Below are 6,532 nucleotides of genomic sequence, written 5' to 3'. Positions count from 1 at the left end.
TTTGCTGATGAAACTAAAGATTGTGTCTCAATGAAAGGGGGGTGGAATATGTTCAGGACACTCCAAACATTAAATAAAATGTGTGAAGTAGTTGAGAGTTACGTCCCTGAAGGCTCCACAATACTTTAAATATAGGCCTACACACAGGCGAAAATGCATTGTCTTCAATGGTAGGGCCATGTGATACGTATTACACTTTGCTGATTAAACTAAAGATTTTGTCTCAATAAAAGGGGGGTGGAATATGTTCAGGACACTCCAAACATTGAATAAAATGTGTGAAGTAGTTGAGATTTACGTCCCTGAATGCTCCACAATACTTTAAACAGAGGCCTACACACAGGCGAAAATGCATTGTCTTCAATGGCAGGGTGTCTGATCACCTATGTTTAAAGTATTGTGGAGCATTCAGGGACGTAAATCTCAACTACTTCACACATTTTATTTCCGTTATGTTGTATTTTATAATTCAGCACTTTTTCCACCTTCTGTTTTTATTTGTAGTTTCACTCCATTCAATGTTGTCAATAAAGGAGCAAGAAGGATCATTTTCCTGGCTCTTGAAAAAGGAGTTTGGCTCGCTGCTTAATCTATATTAACGCTGGGAAGCATAACATATAGACAGAGCAGCACAGTTTTGACTAAATGTGCAACGATTTTCGCTGACAACAACTGGTTTATCGTTAGAAATAACATAAGTACCTCAACTGGAAAAAATCAAGGTTGTCCCATTTTAAATTACAAGTTGAACAGAAACGGGGCTTCGGCCCACCACCTGTGTGGCTGCGAAAACAGATCTCTGCACATGCGCACAGGCAATCCGCTACAGTCTCTGGCCTTTCTAACCATGTTTCTAACAAGCTTACTTCCACTGTGTCAGGTGATTCAAAATGCAAATTTGCCAAATGAGGTTGAATTTGCTGCTATACAAGAATGCAGAGTTATTTAGCCTTGTTCACTACTACTATCCTAACTGATTTTCTGATTTTTTTATTGACGAGACGGATCAATGCCATCATGGTAAGCTTGTTCTCAAACATTATTCATGCTATGGTCATTGAAAATTATTTTTAGATTATCTTTTCCACCAGTGAAGGTATACTAGAAGATCCTACATGAGATACTATCATGAGAATATTATTTCCCCAATAATGTGCAGTTTGAGTTCTCTTCTGTGATGACTTTTCAGTATGACTTTTGTTCTTCTGAATCTGCTGAAGCCAGTTTTTTTGCCCTTAAAAAGAGCTTTCTTTCTTTCTTTTACAAACTTGTCAGTTGGTCAAATAACCCCTGCCTTATTCATTTACATCTGTTTGTTTCTTTGCAGAAACTGACAATGTAGGAGGACGCAAAAATCGGGATTGAAATGAGATGCTGATATAATCTTCTCTATTATTTGTACACTTTATAGCCAAGCGAAATAAAGGTGTGGTTTGGCAAAAAGTGAGCACCCCCTACACATGATTTCTTTTGGATATAGCTGGTCCTCACAGAAAGTGATGTGTAAGGACTCTAGGAGTGGTCAATACTGCATCATATGTCATGACAAAACTAAATCCAGAGGATAACACTGTGTGCTTTGTTAGATACAGTATGATAATGGTGCGATCATATGAGTAGACAGTCTCGTGGCCTCCATTTTGAATTAGGCATTTCTGCTGTTCTTAAAGGTATGGCCAGTGTTCACTGTTCTTTTTTTTATTAAAGCTATTTACTCCACATTTCAAGTCCTTCAATGGTAGTAAATTGTATCAATATCTTGAGGGTTGTGAAGTCGTTGAAAGTATAGCCCTTAGGTAAATGCCATGAATTGCTTTATGATAAGATCCACTACTTACAGTTAAATCACTGTTATATAACATTTTAGATGACTGAGGTGGTATTGGTGGTCATTTATGCCAGGTATTGTCTCAAGCAGACTGAGGAGAAAATTGCATACAGAAGGAAACCCATTAATCGGCAGGCCACATCCTCCCTATATGTCATGTGGTAGGACTGCATCTTTTACAGGCAGGACATGCAACTGTATGCTATCTGCTGATTTTTGTTAACAATTTCTGAAACGCTTCAACATGGGGAACTAAAATGAAGTATTCAGATTCTCAGATTCTATTTTTAATTATTTATTGGTATTAACCTCTTTTAGAGTCCCAGCCTGAATCCTCCTTCTTCTTCTCATCTTTCCTCCTCTTCTCCTGATGACTCAGGTGTTGTTTTTATCGCTTCTCAAAAAGATTGAATAGCTTCTTCTCCTCTTTCTTCTTCAACTGCATGTCCAGAAAAGCCCTGTGGCTTCCTATTGTTTCTTATTACCTGGTATTTAGTGACTTTCTCTGCTTGGTTTTCCACTGCCTTCTCACTGCTTTTGTTATCAGTTCTTAGTTTAGTTGTTGTTGTTGTGCGGTGTCTCTGAGAGGTGTATTGATTCTCAGTCTTGTCTGCTGCATGAACATACTTCTGCTTCTGAGAACACAGGGTAAATATGGTTTTACTTTATTTCAAACATATAACAAATACAGGCCTACACAATGACAAAAAGTACCATAGTTGGAAAACAGCTAGTGCCAGTATAATTTCAGATGAACATACATGGCACAGAGACGAGAGAAATCTGAAAGACACAGCAGACACCAGCCCTTAAAGAAATTCACTAGATATCACTTAACGAGGAGTAATATGGACAATCTGCCATGAGTATTAGAACTGTGAACTTTGAGGCTTCAAGAGAGGAAGCTATTTTTCACCTCATCGAATGGTGCAGGCTGCCTTTGCAGCTCTGCCCTCAATGACTTTGTTTGGAGCTCATGGTCCTTCCTCAGCTCCGACACCATGATCCAGAGCCTCCAGCCCAGCCTCCTGTTTCTCTCTGAGATTACTGTGCTCCTACTTCTTCTCAAAGATGAGCTCCAGGAGAGCGGCCAAGCCCTCCCTGAGTACACTCACCATTTGGCTCTCATAAGAGCAGTTACCCATAACTCTGTCAGTGTCTGGATGAGCTTCTGAACTAAAGAAAACCACAAGTAATGAGCGTTACTGTTTTATAGGGACATTGCCTAAATATGAAATAGATATTTTCCCACCCAGATTCAGAACCGTTCTTGGCATATCATGATTAAGGTCTTTTATTTTTTTGTCATTTGTCAATCAGGTCTGAATTTTTGTTTTATTTTATCATTTCAGTGACCTCTTGATATCAGGTCAGCAGTGTATTGTCTGATCTCATTTGTCTGCACAACATGTGTTGTTCTAAATTGTGGCCAGTAAATGTTGGTTTCTATGCTCCCAGCATTTTTAAGTTCTCATTTTTAGCATTATGTTATCAATCTATACCTCTTATAACGAAAGTAGTGGACAACAACTTCACAGATATTAAAAAACCTTTCATTTCATGCTATTGCATAACTTAAGAAAGGTTGCTCTTAGCCATCTAAACTATAAGAGAACCTACCATGCTGCACTCCTCGGAAGGAGTACTCTCCTCTTCCATAGTCCCCTTACAAACATATAAATAGACATTTTACATTATGGTCAAAATGAGCTCTGCTTGTAATAGATAATCAAAATTGCTTGTTTCACTTTGTGTTAGCAGTGAGTTAATGATTACACACCTTAGTGGAGTGGACCTTCGTCCCGTTGAAGAAAACCCTTTTTGGAAAAAACGTAGTTCAGAAAAAGCTGGAAAAAGAACAGTGGACAAACGCAGAATAAACTTGTCATTTAGAAAGTTTCTTTCGCATACATATTGAAATATATCCTAGCTCGAATTGATATTCTTGATGACAGACATACCAGTGAAATGTTAAACACCTTCTTTTGTCACATAATAATTACACTCAAAATCATATAGTTATCCAAACGCTGTAGACAACGTGTCTGTCTGATGCTGATAACCTTTAAGAATTATATGACGTCTTCCTGTGATGATTAGAACTGCTCAATTGTGACATAATGATGTTTGGGTGAAAGAAAATTGGTATATAAATAATAGTTCTACAATGAATAAACTTAAATAATAGGCTACTATAAGTTTGTGCACATTTCCATCTTCTGTGTTATGGCAATTAAAAATGGGCACGCTCCTAAAGAAGGGAGGGGTTGTGAATAGTAACGGAAACACATAATACAATCTCAACAAATGCGATTGTGTGTCGTGTTTTGAATCTTCATTGTCAGTAATAGGTTGCTGTGAGTACGTGATTGAGTAAAAACACCTGTATGTAACGAACAGAATGGGAAAGAAAAAAACCAACAAATAATGTTACATTTTTTATTCATTATAGACAGTCATGTAGTATTCTCTCTCAATATGTGGCAGGAGTGTAAATACTGGGAGGTTAGATGTATGCATTGTTTCACCCAGGAGGAATGATCATTTTTCATCTCTTTTTATTTTTGTAAACCTAGACCAAATGTCTTCTGTTCTTGGGAAATAGGTTTCCCTTATGTTGTTATACTTATTACATTCGGTCAGGAAAAGTAACTCATACTCCATTACCCTGTTACTACAGTGAGTGCAGTCAGTATTTCTCGAGGTAGCAATGTTTGTCTGTGTCTACCATTTTTAATGACAATGCTATGTTCCCTCCCCCACACTCATCTTTGAGTTGTAGATAATCTTCATATGAGGCGCTGTTTATTGTTTACTACTTTTTCTTGTCCAAGCGCTAACTGCTGCTTGTCAATTATATATTTACACCCCAGCCCTACATACACATAATTGAAACATTTATACAATTCATGTTTCAATCTCTACCCTGAAACATGCATCAAAAATAAAGAAATAATACTTCATCATGTACATCATGTTTTGTTAAAACTTATCTTATCCAAAATATTTCAGTAAGTGATACTCAATCATGTATTAGCAGGGCAGCACATCATTTGAATGGATCCTCTGGTGTCTCTTGATACATATGGCTAAAGGTCTTTCCACACTGAGAACACTAATGTTGCTTTGCCCCAGTATGGATCTTCTGGTGTTTTTTAAGATTACTCATTTGGGTAAATGTTTTTCCACACTGAGAACACTGATGTGGCCTTTCCCCTGTATGGATCCTCTGGTGTTTCTTGAGATGAGACATTCCGCTAAAGGCCTTTCCACACTGAGAACACTGATGTGGCTTTGACCTAGTATGGATCTTCTGGTGTGTTTCAAGATTAGCCTTTTGGGTAAATGTTTTTCCACACTGAGAACACTGATGTGGCCTTTCCCCTGTATGGATCCTCTGGTGTTTCTTGAGATGAGACATACAGGTAAAGGCCTTTCCACACTGAGAACACTGATGTGGCTTTGCCCTAGTAAGGATAGTCTGGTGTCTCTTGAGAGAAGACTTTAGGGTAAAGGTCTTTTCACACTTAGAACACTGATATGGCTTTGCCCCAGTATGTATCTTCTGGTGTGTCTTGAGATTTGACATTTGGCTAAAGGCCTTTCCACACTGAGAACACTGATGTGGCTTTTCTCCAGTATGGATCATCTGGTGTGCCTTAAAGTCAGATTTGAAATAAAAGGCCTTTCCACACTGAGAACACTGATAAGGGCTTTCCCCGGTATGGATCCTCTGGTGTTTGTTGAGGCTAGATATGTGATGAAAGGTCTTTCCACACTGAGAACACTGATGTGGCTTTCCTCCAGTATGGATCTGCTGGTGTATCTTGAGATGAGACATACAGGTAAAGGCCTTTCCACACTGAGAACACTGATGTGGCTTTGCCCTAGTATGGATCCTCTGGTGTTCCTTGAGGGTAGATTTGTGATTAAAGGTCTTTCCACAATGAGAACACTGAAGTGGCTTTTGTCCAGTATGTGTCATCATATGTACAGTTAAGTGTGAGCGATTGTAACTTCTGTCTTTGTTTCTTTTTTCTCAGTGTTCCCTCTCTTGTTAGATTGGATCCTTTGAATGTCTCCTGTAAGATTATTTAAAAAGTTCAGCAATATCTTTACTCTTCTCCTCTATCTGGGATGTAATTTCTACAATACATATACATATTTTGGATTTTTGTATATATTGCTTATTTGCTGGAAATGTACATCACTTGGAAGTGACTTAGGATAAGTGTCTACCTAGAGACTAAATGTAAATGTTAACAGAGATACACACACATGAATTACAGAGCTAGACATTTTTTTTGGCAGACACTTTCTCTATTTTGAATGTAACAGACTGCAAATAGTATCCCATAAGTAAGATATTTCCCACAGTATCTCTGTTCTCTGAATAGGTCTCACATTGTGAAGCACAAGTTAGCCAAAAGTTCTCTAAAATTCAAGTATTGTAACTATACATAACACATTACGATGAACAAGCAACTTACTTGCAGGAGAAGAGACATAGTGACCATATTCACTTAAATCAAATTCTTCTTCGTCTTTAATTTCCATTGGTGAATACTTTTCTTCTTTCAAGGTCATGGTTTGTGGCGTGTACATTTCAGTCTTGCATTCACATTCGGGTCCAGGCTTTTCTTCCACTATCTGAATTGCAGGCCAATACTCTTGTAGGAAATCATCAAATTCTTCTTCTTTTAT

At 38.0% G+C, this 6,532-nt stretch overlaps 1 non-coding gene across 1 annotated transcript; it reads left to right on the top strand.

The window, feature by feature from the left end:
• The first annotated feature begins 1,168 nt into the window (after nucleotides 1-1,168).
• Nucleotides 1,169-1,244, top strand: LOC122132878. The gene has a single exon (XR_006152398.1). It is a non-coding gene; the product is annotated as a small nucleolar RNA SNORD59 (small nucleolar RNA).
• The last annotated feature ends 5,288 nt before the right edge of the window (nucleotides 1,245-6,532 follow it).

The sequence above is a fragment of the Clupea harengus genome, chromosome 4 (genome assembly GCF_900700415.2).
Source record: "Clupea harengus chromosome 4, Ch_v2.0.2, whole genome shotgun sequence".
Taxonomy (NCBI): Eukaryota; Metazoa; Chordata; class Actinopteri; order Clupeiformes; family Clupeidae; genus Clupea; species Clupea harengus.
Note: the sequence above shows the minus strand (reverse complement) of the source record. Positions and strands in the feature narration are given on the sequence as shown.